We start from the raw sequence: 14,145 nt of genomic DNA, 5'->3' as shown, positions 1-14,145 counted from the left end.
ATTAATCACGGGTTTTATAGTAAACTGTATAAAGGAGATTGAAGTGAGCCTTATGTTATGCGTGCAAGGAAATCCAGCTTCCAAAAATCAAATCACACCGGGGACTGATAACAGATGTACAAAGTTAGAGGAGAAATTAACAGATGCTTCCCAGTTTGGGCCATTATCACCAATGAAACCCAACTCATATGATCTATAGGTCACATTAAAGACTCTGCTGCAGATAAATTTGGTTCTTTCCTGATGCTGGCAAAATTAAGATTGCTGCAACTGCACAGTACTGGATCTATCCTGAATACACGTTGATTTTTTGAAGTACTAGTGCTGCTAAAGGGATCCCTCTGTGAGTTTGGCAGTTAGTCCTGCAACCAGACAAATAGTATCACACTGGTTTAATCCATCTCCGTAATGGATGACTTGTAAAGCAGGAAACGTGACAGTTCCATTCTCAAGAAACCAAATATTTCATTTTAATTTTCCTCTCAGTCTACATCTATCCTGGTGAATTAACCAGGGCCTGGGAACATTCCTGGGCACTGGATTATGATCATCATGGTGTTAAACAGCTAGGCAAGTCCCTAGCACCCTCAAGGCTGCTGCCACCTACCCTTCAAACTGCTCCCAGGCACAAACCAGAAGCAGGGGATTTCCAGAACCATTCCCAATAGGCAATTTGCAAGCAGCCACCCAGTTTGGAAGGATACGTGTGTTTACTAGAGCTGAGCTGGCTGCTCTGTGCTTGTTGGCCTTGGTTCCTGGGAACACTCTGGGAATGTCTCAGCCGCCCATCCATAGCCCTGGACAACTCTCACCAGTGAGACTTTATTTTAAGCAGGGGCAGAGTCTACCAGGTTTTGAAGCAGATGGTTTTTTTCTGCCTGGGGAGACCATTTTCTTTGTAAACAAGCCCAAATTATAAAACTCTGGATTTATTTTCAGGGCTTCCCTCTGCAGCTACCACTTGACAGGATTTTGTTTCTGCAGTTGCCCTGGAAGCTGTTGGGTGACCAAGCCCCTGCAGTAGTGTCACTGATGGGGCAGATCTCACAGCCTCAAGCTAATGCAGCGACTCTATCCCATTGAAACCACCCTAAAAATGTTTTGTTTTGTTTTTCTTTTTCCAGAGGTGTTTTAAAATAGCTAGCTATTGGTTATATTGCGAGTTCCTATTGTTCTTTTTTATCCATCTGCTTGTAATTGTGCTGGGTTTGGTTCAAGATGATTTTTAACCAATTTTAAATTATTACTTTGATTATTGCTTACCTCCCAGCAAAGAAATGGACAAAAAAACAGGATTTGGCCTTTGCAGGACTTTTCAAGAACTTGGATTCAGCTCAAATACAAATTATTATTATTTTATTATTACTATTATTACTAATTTCTCTCTAGTCAGAAATTTTTAAAAACTGCATTACAAATTACAAACAATGACAGAGGGTGTATCTTAAGTAAACTACTCCTTTGGCTCAAGATGTTATTTTAGCAACTATGAAACTGAGAAAAACATTACTTTCACTAAGAGCTGTGCTAGCTCATTGGGTCTCAGATCAGGTATTCCAGGGAAAGTCTCGTGTTTAACTGGTACTTTCTGGGCTTCCCTGCATGAAGCTGCAACCCGGCAAGAATTGAACCAACCAACTTCCAGTCCCACAGAGAGCTTTGGCTGAGCCAAGCGCTTCCAGGCTCCAAGTACCAGGTCCAGGGGCACCAGGTGCAAAGAGCAGGACTAATGGCTGGGACTCAGAGGGCTTCCAGCCAGCTGGGAGTAGGCCCTGATGAACAAACCTGTGAAGCCAGCAGCTTTCAAACTGGACTTTCTACTGCTCGGGGTTTGAGAAATGCAAGGCCTTTGGTGTTCAGCGTTCTAGAGGCAGTGAACTAGTTTTCTTCAATTAGCAGTTCCAGATAGACCATTCCATTAGAAAATTTCCAATAGATATTACTGGAATAGACATAGGGTAGAAAAGAAAACAGTGAATGGAGCTGTTTATTAACTAACCACTATGATTAGTGTTATATAAAAAAGCTGAACTTCTAAACCCAGGTGAAGGTTTTTCAATTTGGCAGTTGGAGATGGCTAGGAATGGGTGCTAAAAGTTTTCAGCCAGACCTTAGATTAGGTTCAGAATAAGACAGGATGCATCTAAGGAAATCATAATTGCAAAATAACACTATTTAAGTAACATAAAGAGCTCTCCCATTGTTTCAAACACAGATCCTATCTTGATCAATTACTGTGTACAAAAAGATGATTTAGCAAATAGCTAGTTGAAATGGAACAGGAGCATTTAGGCAAATGCTGAAAAAAAAAGTTTTCATTCATTATATAAATCACAGTGACAGGGTAATAACTAACAATGGGGTGAAGCCGTTTAGGTGATGAACTAGATGACTCAGAGCCCACCATTTGAAATGAACGCATTTTGAAGTCTGGTTAAATTCATTTAGAGGTTTTCAGTATTTTCTGGTTTTCTTTCTGCCTTTCTGGGTCGCCACTGATTCTCAGCCTTCTCTGTTCCCCACAAGCTCAAATCTCCCAGGAGTGTGGTTCCCCTGTTAGTGACCACAGCATCATGTGGCAGTGAGGTGGCTCCTGCTGCAGCCAGGCTGGGCAGATCGGCTCACACTGCCAGCACTAGCAGGGATCTGCAGTACCTTCTGCAAACCAAACTTGTGGGGGAGAATGGGGCCAAAGAATCATTTGGAAGCGTACATGAGAAATGCAGAGTTGGTTTGAACAGAAAGGATTCCTTCTTTGAAACATTCCTTATCAGCTGAGCGAGGCACTTTGTCCTACATGACAATACTTTTCCTCATTGTAAGACAGGAGGACTGAAAATCAGCGACTGCCTGTACAAAAACACTGAATTTGAGACTAATCATCTCGCTGACCTTGAGAACTGATCTGCTGCCCTTTGAAGACCTGAAAAGTCCTTCTGCTGGCTCAGGTGTGTTTTTGGATCAGGTCCCCCTTATAGGTACAGTAGAAAGCCCCTAACCAAGAAAATAAAGGTTCATGAAATCAAACTATTACATACTTTGTAGTTCTGCTATAATGCATTTAATAATCAAATCTTAGTCATTTTATAGGGTCGCCTAAAGAAATGGAAAGGGATACAGAGGAAGACACAGTGCGGGACATAGAGTCCTGCACAATAAATAGGCTTTTGTACCCACATGGTGGTACAAAGGCAGATCTCTTCAGAGCCATGCAATAAGCCATGTCAGCTATCTTCTACTCTGCCTGGCATATGGTTTTCTAGATCTCACAAACCTTAAGAAAAGGACTGAGTAATACAGCACTGTGCCGTACCCCCCCACACACCTCCTCATTTTGCAAATACTATGACAGCATTATGGACTGGTGAGAGAAAAAAAACCAAACTACTGCTGGGGAAAAAATGTTTGCCGACTTTGTCTGTTCAGTGTTGTCAATGCAGTTTTTAATTGCCTCAGCAAGTTGTCGTTAGGTGAAAGATAACAGCCTGCCAAGTCTAGAGAGTAAACATTTTGTGTTGGTCCGCCCACAAAGCATTCAAATAAGAAACTGGAGCTTATTCAGCGTAACTCAGGTTTAACTATCGCATTTTCAACATAGTTCGCTCTTCATGGCCTTTCAGATCCTGGTCTCTTCATGTTTGTTCTCAGCCTCCTGAACCTTCCTGCCTGCTCTTTCATGTTCGACATCTGGCTTAATCAGACTTAGGTTATCATTATATTTGCGAACATGTCTGATGAAGGTGCCTCTTTTATTACTCACCTGCAGTCTGGTTTTAAACGTTAACATCTTAAATATTGATAGGTTTTATTCTCATTCCCCAAACTGCATATTGTTTACACGTGTTTCTCCTAGGTTTATAATATAGATATTAAAATGCAAAAATATATATATATGCATATATTTGCATCCACACAACATACATTTTATATATAGATAAATATGCATGTGCATACTATATATAAGGTATGCAATCTTTGTGCAGGTATTTTTTACCGGGATTTGGCTCTAAATTCAAATATTTCTTCGATTATAACAGCACCTGTTGATGTACCTGTAAGTTTACTTAACGATCAGAATGGACTTGTGTTGACAGTAAAGCAGCTCGGAAGCTCAGGGCACCTTGTAATTGAGGGTCCCTTCCACATGTAGTTGGTGAGTAAGCTGTACCAGCTGGAAAAGGACTCGTCTCTGATACTGTAGGGCAGGGAAGGGAAAAACTTAAGGGTGCGGACAGTATTATTCTAGGAAATAGAAGAGGGAGTTTCCAGAGGATGTTTCTGGTCTCCCGTGAAAACCGGGGTCAATGAGATTTTTCAATTCAAAGAAGATCAGAAAAAGGAAATCAGGGGTAGGAAAGAGCCCTCGCATGGGAAAAGCAAATCTGAACCTCATGAAAGGTATGGGCCTGGAGAGGATGGATTTGAGGCTGACAACAGCTGCCTGTGAAATGAAGAGGAGCTTTGCAGCTGGTGCAGCATAAGGGAGTTTGGCCAGCAGGACATGCAGCTGAGGCTGAGATACAATCTGGAAATAAGAGCACCTGACCAGGAATGACCAGAAGGCTTTCTCTGTTCTGAGAAGTGTGTGCAGTGGTAAGCGCTGGTAGTGCACCTCCCATTCTCTCCCTCCCTGATATGTATCCCTAAAGCTACTGTTAGTTTTTAGCCCTGAACTGTGCACAGTTCTCTAAAGTATGGAAATCCCTACAGCGTGGTAAGTCAGCCAAAACAATCCATAAGCTTTTGTCTTAGGGCTTTCATTCTTCCTATAGTAACCTGCTTGGAGACTACTGTATGTGAGACTTCATTCCTGTTCCACTTCAAAAGACAAGAGCACAATGTTTTCACTACCCACTGCTGAGCTATGAAGTTTCTTGGTCTCTGTCCCTTAGGAGTAAATCTGATTGATAAAATACCTTGGACTGTTTGTCAAAACTTCTGCTCTTGTTATCCTTTTGGACCTGAGAAAGTGGCCAAAATTTAAGGGGTTTGGACTGTTCCAAAGAGGAGAAACTGATGCAGGAATCAATACTTCTCTCAAACAATTTTGTAGATTTACAAGGAATGGATTGACCCTCTGTTCCTGAGGAGAAAAACCACAGTTATTTACCACATCAATGTCCTTCTAAGTTACCTCCCCATGAGGACTCTATCCAGGCTTTTCAGGGTTGTGCAACCAGCTGTTTGTTGGTTTCTGCTCCTTTTCTTCTATACCACGCAAAGGAACATGTTGCAGAGAGATCACAAGTAACAGAAGCCAGGCTAATAGAAGAATCAAATTAACGCAATCGTGTCAGACCTGTGTTGCGCGTGAGCTAATAAGATTTGCAGAAGGTAGTGCTTATAAGAGCAAGCCCAGTACAATATGCAGGAAGCTGATTTGTTTGGTGGATATCGTTTAAAGCCTTCACAAGACAACTCTTTGTATAGTATGGCTGGACCACCGGGTTTCTGTGGTGTACCTAGGCATGTCTTCTTTTTGCTGCCATTTATTTCTCTTGTATATGCAACCCTTTTCAGCCCTGCACCCAGAGAGCTGAGATTCCTCAGTTGTTTTCAATCTGTCCTCGTGTTAGTGTGCAGACTAGTGGTGCTCCATGAACAGTTTGTTTACTTGACTCCAGGTGGTCAAAACTGCCCACTTCAGGGGACCTTCACTGGACTGTCGATAACTGAAAATACTGGAAGTCACAACTTCAGCAGGTGTTTTCTCTTTCTATGAATAGTATATGCAAAGTGATAGGTACACTGTGCACTGCTTTACGAGTTAAATCTGGAGTTACCTTCTGATCTTTAATGTGGACACTATCGATTTTAGTTGGAGTACCTGGGATCCAAACTTAGTAAATTTTTTATTTTTTTTTAATGTGGCACCTAGGCAAATCCTTAAACCAGCTGAATTGTCAGTCTTCCACAGAAAATAGCCAATCAGCTATTATGGAAAGGATGGTCACAGGAGAAAACTGTTGTAAAGAGAGATGGGGCGGAGGCAGTAGCAGAATGTGTGCTTCTGTCCTGCAGGAGAGGTGTAATTGTGTTATCTCACTGTTAAGGCTGTGGGTAAACAGAGACTAAGATATGATGTCTCTCAGCAAAACAGGAACAAGCTCTCCCTAGCTATTGCACATTTCTTGCTGTCACCTTTAATGAATGTTTATAAAGTACTTCAGGATCTTCACAAGAAAAGTGTTACATATGAGCCACTGATAATTAAATGTTTTATTATGTACTTGTTTAAGCTAATGCTAACAGTAACTAGTGAAAAATTTCAATCTCTATGTCTCAAAAAGGTCAGAATAATTGGAAAGAGCTGACTGTCTGGGTAAAATGTGTGAAATCTGAAAAAAGCCTGTCTGAAGAGCGTTGTGTGTTCTCACAAATGGGCGGAGAAAAGGAGTCTTTTTCATTTATCAGCACTTGTATTTAATCTAATACGAGTGATCAAGAATACGGCAAGCTGATACAGCCAGAATATTTTCTATTTTCAGAATATTTTCCCTGCTAGCAGGCAACACTTAAACTGGATGCAGTCTTTAAAAGGATCTGTTACCTAAATGATATTCAAACATATTACATGTAAGTCATTAGACAACTTTAACATTCGGCAAAGGAGTCCAGTCAGCTTGTTAAGATCTACGAATCTTCTCTGAACCAGCGTGAGGCGCTTGTTATTCGTACCTGTAGCACTACTGCTTAAAAGAAGAGGTAAGCGGATACAACAAACAGTGAAGAAAAAAAAAAAAAAAAGAGGTTGGTGACAACTGAGAATAAAACCGACTGTCCTTGGCTTAAACACAGGACCTATAAATTAACATGTGTGCAGGTGCAATTCTGAACGTGCCTTTGTGCATGTGCACACACGTTCAGTGTCTGCCAGACAGAGATCACAGGGAACTACTGCAGCTCCCTCAGTCTCTGCTTGGTCCTGGCAGTTGCGGAGCTGGTAATTGTTTCCCAAAGCTACGCACCAGGTGCAACTCCCTTGGCTTTAGACTGCCATTCACAACACTCCACTCCACTCGCTTGGGAAGAGCCCACACCTTCTGCTATCTTAAAAAACGACAAGTGAGAACCAGAGAATAAGTACTTTAGTATTGAACAAAAATGTATCAACAGCCCTTGTTGGCTTTATTGCTAGCCATTAATACGTAATTGTATGACTTTATTTTTAAGACAATTTATTATCATAAGTTTCATTTAAAAAAAAAAATAAAAAATCAGTGTGGGATTGGCTGAACAACACAATCCCTTGTTTCTCCACATTTTAAGCTCCGTCTAGCTATCTGTGAAGCCTAGGATTGACTGACTATATCAACCAGCAGAGATTTTTAGGCTCACGTTCCACAGCTGCAAGTCTGCATCCTGAACATTGGAATGTCAGTGTCAGGAGACCATTTTTTCTCCCCCCCCCCTTCACTTCATAATACCGTAAACTACTTTACTTTACATTAGGTAAATCCATTAACTAACCTTCATCATTTACAGCGTATATATCATACCTCCTAGAGTTAAGTTGCTAAAAAGTTCAATAGATGGAAACGTGTGCTTTACGAACGGCAGTTACCTGCTGCCGAGCCGCCGCCGCGCTCCCCCGCCATTCCTGGTGTTAGACTCCCTCTGCTGCCCGCCGCCCCTCTGCCTCTCCCTGCTTCCAAGCCTCTTCCCTTCCTGTCCCCTGCAGTTATCACCGGCACGTTAACCAGAGGAGTATCCCGCTGAAAAGGCTGTTAAGGAATAACGCTGGATGTTTATCACAGGAACAACCTTAATGCCGTCATCACCTACTTTCTCTCCTCTTGCTCGGCGTTTTAGAGTTTCACCCCGTTTCTTAACAGATCTCAGGTGCTTCCAGGGATCTGATTTTCTGCATGTTCTTGGGGTAGAGCCCCCTCCTCCTGCCCCGGAGCCCACCTCTCCATCATGTCACCCTGTTACCGCTCTGCGGTGAGAGCGGAGGGACACCGAGGGACACACAAGGGTTTGGGGTTTTTTTTGTCCCGCCATGAATTCTGACACTTGAATATCTTTAACTTAAATCAAAGCCAAAAAGCGAAGCCATATGCTTTTTTTTTTCTTGGTATGACTAGTGAGAGAAAAAGGAAATTTAAAAAAAGTCTGTTTAAGTATTTTTAATCAAAGTAAAACATAGTTCAGCATCTAAATGCAGCCGGTTTCAAACGCTTTGTCTTAAACCAGTATTAAAATGCATTTCCATATGACAGCATATTGCCTTATGGGAGGAATATCTGCCACATCTTTCTTATGGAGTCGCCTTCCCAGCTGAATGTCTTTCACAAAGAGTCCAGAGTTGTGTGCCTTCAAGCCTTCCGCTCACAGCTTGCTTCCGAGGGAAGTCCGCTCCGCCCTGTGGAAGATGGCATCCTCCAGGTACTTGGCTGGGGACCCCCATGGGAATGGGGATGAGGACCTGAGCTGCTCTCCTCTGAGGTCTGCACAGTGATAAAGAAATGCAAGGCAGTGGCTTTGGTGGATCGATTTAAGCCCATGTGTTTTAAGTCAGCTAAAAAAACCTGAAATATTATGGTTTGGTTCCATGGATCTTTTCGACTTTGTAGACGCTGTTTTCTTCCTAAAAATTCATTCAGGTGGAAGATTCCCAAGGGTTTTCTCCTCCTCATCCTACCAAATGTCGGCCTCTCCCCCTGGGCAGAGAGCAGGCGGCAGTGAAGCAGGATGTGGGGACTATTCCCTGCTGAGGGCCGCTGCACTGCCCCGGGGACGGGCCGAGCTGGGGTGAGGGTCAGGATGTGGGTATAATCATAGAATTGTAGGATTATCTAGGTTGGAAGGGACCTTTAAGATCAAGTCCAACCATTAACGTAACACTGCCAGAAACACCACTAAACCATGTCCCTAAGCACCACATCTACCTGTCTTTCAAATAGCTCCAGGAGCAGTGACTCAACCACTTCCCTGGGCAGCCTGTTCCAATGCTTGATAACCCTTTCAGTGAAGAAATTTTTCCTAATATCCAATCTAAGCCTCCCCTGGTGCAACTTGAGGCCATTTCCTCTTGTCCTATCACTTGTTACTTGGGAGAAGAGACCGACCCCCACCTCGCTGCAACCTCCTTTCAGAAGAGCGATAAGGTCTCCCCTCAGCCTCCTTTTCTCCAGGCTGAACAACCCCAGCTCCCTCAGCTGCTCCTCATAAGACTCATGCTCCAGACCTTTCACCAGCTTCGTTGTCCTTCTCTGGACACGCTCCAGCACCTCATTGTCTTTCTTGCAGTAAGGGGCCCAAAACAGGACACAGTATTCCAGGTGGGGCCTCACCAGTGTCGGTACAGGAGGATGATCACTTCCCTGCTCCTGCTGGCCACACTATTTCTGATACAGGCCAGGATGCTGTTGGCCGCCTTGGCCACCTGGGCACGCTGCTGGCTCATATTTAGCTGGCTGTCAGCCATCACCCCCAGGTCCTTTTCTGCCAGGCAGCTCTCCAGCCACTCTTCCTCAAGCCTGTAGCGCTGAGTGGGGTTGTTGTGACCCAAGTGCAGGACCCAGCGCTTGCGCTTGGCCTTGTGGAACCTCATACCATTGGCCTCGGCCCATCGATCCAGCCTGTCCAGATTCCTCTGTAGAATCTTTACCCTCAAGCAGGTCTACGTTCCCCCGGCAACACGGTGTGGTCGGCAAACTTACTGAGGGTGCACTCGATCCCCTCGTCCAGGTTGTTGACAAGACGTTGATAATGCCCCTGCAGCATACCCCGTGTGGGGATGAAGAAGGAGGCTCGGCCTGGAAACGGCTGCCAGGCTGCCTGTCCCCGGCCTGTCCCCCGGCCCTCTCCTCAGGCAGGAGGGAGCACGCCGGCCTCCAGCAGGCCCCAGGCTGCTGCCGGGAGCGTGCTCCGGGCCTGGGGCAGTGAACACACCCTGACAGGCCTTGCCTCCCTGGCACTGCACACAGAGGTTGGAAGCACAATTTCCTCTATTAAATGCTTTCGAAAAAACGCCACAGTTCTTAATAGCAGAGTAATCGGTCTGAGTGACACTCCCAGGCCCGCCCAAGAGGGATTTCAGCTCAATTCACGTTGCTGATGCAGAACATAAACAGGGATGAGCATTCGTAAATCTATTGCACAAAATCAAATGAGTCAAATGAGAAACATGGCTGGATAATTTTAATACACTGATAAATTCTGTGGTCCAAGGTCCTTGCCTGTATTTCAGGTACATGAGTAATACCACCTATTATCTCTAGAGCCACTGAAAAATGAATGCAGGCAAAGAGAGATTTCCACGGTTCAACTGGTTAATCAAGGGTTCCCTGATACACAGAGGTGTTTCCACCACTAAAGTATCATCTCAGCAGTAATAAATTTTACAAGACAGCACTTTTAAGCTTTTATGGTTTTCAATTTACAAAGGACATCATAAATATGAATGCAATCACTGTACACAGACTGCTGTGAAGTAGCCATTATTCACGTTGCACAGGGGGAGATGCTAAAGCATAGAGATGTTTACTGAGCTGCCAGTGCCCGTCTTCCCCTGAGCGGGACTAGCACCCAGCTCTCCTCATGTCCGCACTTTAAACCTGGGACCACGTGCACCATATGCTCTTTCCTCTTTTATAGGAAGAAAACAGAGCAGCGTGATCCAGCGGGAGAGATACTGCGATTGGCCTCACCATCCTGGGAATTAGTCTGTCCTCAAGCAGCCACTGCTTTCTTGGCTTTCTCCAGTCTCTTTCCAGCGCTTGTGTCCTTGTGTTGTTTATTTGGGCTATGAAGTTCCTTGGAGAGGAGGCACTGTTTCACAAGTGGCTGGCACATTAATGTCTCAGTCAAGATCAGAAACCCAAAGCGAAGCATTTATAGTGATATATTAGTTTCTTCAGAAAATACTTTAACTAGAGCGGCGTCTGATTCCAAGTGTTGTACCTACATGAACATACATGACAGCGACAGCCGTTGCCCCGAGAGCTTACAGGAGGTGTTATTGTTCCAATTGCACATATATATGTAGAGAACCTGAGGGAACAGGCGAGAAATGACCTGTTCTAGTCCATGCTGGAAGTCCATGCCAGAATCAGTAACGAGCAGTCACTCTTCAAAAATGTCGTTGGTAGGAAAAACAACGTATCTTTGATGTTTTAAACAGCAGATCATCCTCTCAGCATTGCTGACTTTTTTGCCTCCTCTAATTATTTTTATTATTATTGCTACTGCTGTTAGTGTTGTTAGTAATTCTTTGGCTTAATTTGATCATACATTCTTTCCTCCCCAAAAGTCCTTTTCATTGGCACTTCAGGATTGATCTTTTTCTTCAGTACTTCAGGACTGTCCTCCTCTGGCCCTGTAGAAGTAAGGAAGAACATATTCCTCAGACTACCTTCTAACTAACTTTTATTTTCATGCACATGAGGCATCTCCATGGATAATGAATATTACATGCTTTGTTGCATATACGCTAAAATGCTTTGCTGGAGTAGGACCTATAAGAAAGGAAGTCACAGTCCTTATTTTTGTCTGGGTGACCATTTCTACTCTCATCCAATTAAATTTTTTTATGCACTCTTGCACATTTGTCTTCAAGTGTAAACAGAAGCAGTATGATTCACTATACACAATTTTATATGTCCAAAAGTTAGACGTCTATTTGAAATTAGTTTAATGTAATGGAGGTACAATCAATTGAAATCAGTCACTTTTTCTCACCTCTTTTTTATAACTGTTTTGAGTAGGATTAATCGTTTCATGCGTTTCTGTGCTTAAATGTGATGCGCAATCTGAAAGTGATGCAAACAAAAGTTACATGTAATTATGAAACTGACTTTTTTTTCAGTAGTTCATATGATCATCTATTTGTACATAACTTCTACCTGACAGCAAATATGCACAAAAATCCAAACTTGCGTAGAGATGGGTGCATGTGTGTAGTGAAACCTAGTGTGCACCAGCAAAGATCTCGTCCAGGAGTGCACCCCTCTCTACTCCTGGGCTCTCGACTCCTGCTGTACCACTGTGAAAGCACACGATCAGCTGCTTTACCACAATGCTTGCTAGATGTGAGTGATTAATAAAAGCCACAACCTAGCCTACAGGCAACAAAAAAAATTTCTGACAGTATTTACTGCTCTACAGGTTTTCGTTAACCCTAGGTACGACATTCCATAACCAGGAAAAAACACAATTTGACTGCACAGGCACAAACAGCATTTTAACTGCAGAGGGCATGAAAGAGCTACTGAACAGCGCTGTGTTTTACTTGCAAGGCATTATTACTTGCAACAAAATTTTTGACAAGTTTGATTTCTTCCACACAATTAGTAGGTAACATACGGCATTTTAGTCACGAAAGATCCTCTAAGGATCCCTCTAATCTAATTCTTGTTTTCTTGGGGTAAAATACAAACCTAAGGAACATAAATTATCAGATTCATTCTAGAGGATATTTCTTTATGATAATCATGGAGTAGAAATCATTCTGTCGTCCTCACTGAATCTAACGGATGTCGCTTCTTACTGAAATTTTATTTCCCATTTTACTTCACACTCAAAATCACTTTTTTGGTGTTTTTTTTTAGATTTGCATATAAGGCTGCCAATATAGGATAAGATGACATTTACCTGTTTCCCACTTAATGCCACTTTGAAAATCCCCAGTCATTCATGAATGCTTACCAGAGTCACTGACCACAGCCCGCATAGTGCAGTGCAGCTATTTTCTAAAACTCTTCTGATGCTTATAAAGCTTTCATCAAATTGGGCTTAAGATTCAAAAAAATTAATAATAAAAAAGAAAGTTGAGATTTTCATCAAAGTATAATTTCTCATTCAAAAAAACAGTTGAAGATTCATAATTTGAACACAGAATTGCCCAGAACTTGCCCATTTGGCCTGTATTTTAGGGCTTTCTGGAAATCTGAAACAGATCTTACTCAGGGTGTGTTTTCAGAGGAATGAAAAACCGCTGCAAAAACCGCTACCAAGAATCCAGCCCGAGGCAGGTACGTGCTGGCAGGGGCAGTCCCAGCCGATAACAAATGCTTTGCCATCCTCCACCCACGCAACCTGATTAGCATGAATCCCCATTTTTTCCATTAACCCACATGCTCAGCGTGTTTTCCAGCCTCCTCTTTAAGCTAGTCGCATCTTCGTTATTTCACTTTGTAGTCGTAAGGAAGGGCTGATGCAGGGCTGATGGCTGTAGAGCCCACCACGCTTGGTATTTTTTCAGCCCGTCTCAGTAACTCAGGTTGTCACTGCTGGGAAGCAGTGAAGATGGAGAGTAAAATACAGGCTCTTCCTCTGCCATGGGCAGTGCTCGTCTTTAGTTAACTTGGGGAAAATTTTTCATAAAACATTGATGGACACCACCAGAGGGTGCATTGCTGCCACTGTAATGCCTGTTCTTACACTGTAACTGTGCTCCGCTGTTGCAGAGCTTTGGACAAATCCTGCACCTTCGATTTCTGTGGAGCTGCCTACACAAAGGTGCACGATGGAAAGCAGGATTAAATACCGAAGTCAGTGAAGCCAATTGCTTTAAAGAAGAAGAAAAAAAACAAAAAAAACAAACCAAGGCGAAGTAATACACCTTTTGTGCTGTGCACTCAAGGCATTTTGCAGCTTTTCTTGAAATATCCATCATAAGAGTACTTTGATCTGTGCTAGCAGCCACTCCCAGAAGGGGTGAGAGACACCTCGTTTCCTTCCTTCCTTTCCTTATCCTGACCTACCGGTCTGGAATGCAGTTCACCTCTGAGCATTTTCAGATGTATCATTTTCAGAGAGGCTTGCATGTCACAACACACAACCGGGGCTGACTTCACTGCCTACAAAGCCTGCACATGACAGCCAGCGGAGCCACATACAGCCTCTGACCCTCCCGTGCTTCACCTCCCCGTATGCCCTCGTCTGCAGAAGGGGCATAACAGTGTTAGAATAACAAATATTCACCTCACCCTCGACATAGGCAGGACCCCAGACTGCAAAGTTAAAAAAAGAGTGCCCCAAGGGTGCAGCTGAGCGGCAGTTTAGGCTGATCTGTGCCTCTGTTGCTGCAGCCCTACGTGCCCCCAGCACATCCCTTTGCAACAGGAATCGTGACATACCTCCTCCCCCAAAGCTGTCCCACCTGGTGACTCTGGTGAAAGCTAATCACTTCTCACTGGG

At 43.5% G+C, this 14,145-nt stretch overlaps 1 long non-coding RNA gene across 1 annotated transcript in view; it reads right to left on the bottom strand.

Annotated features, from left to right (window-relative positions):
* The window catches only part of LOC128905429 (uncharacterized), a 36,259-nt gene extending 28,639 nt beyond the window's left edge, over positions 1-7,620 (bottom strand). The window contains exon 1 of the long non-coding RNA XR_008464872.1: positions 7,565-7,620. This is a non-coding gene — a long non-coding RNA (uncharacterized LOC128905429). The remainder of the gene's footprint in view (positions 1-7,564) is intronic.
* Positions 7,621-14,145: the final 6,525 nt, after the last annotated feature.

This window comes from Rissa tridactyla, chromosome 2 (genome assembly GCF_028500815.1).
Source record: "Rissa tridactyla isolate bRisTri1 chromosome 2, bRisTri1.patW.cur.20221130, whole genome shotgun sequence".
NCBI lineage: Eukaryota > Metazoa > Chordata > Aves > Charadriiformes > Laridae > Rissa > Rissa tridactyla.
The sequence above is the reverse complement of the archived record's forward strand: the minus strand, read 5'-3'. Positions and strand labels throughout refer to the sequence as shown.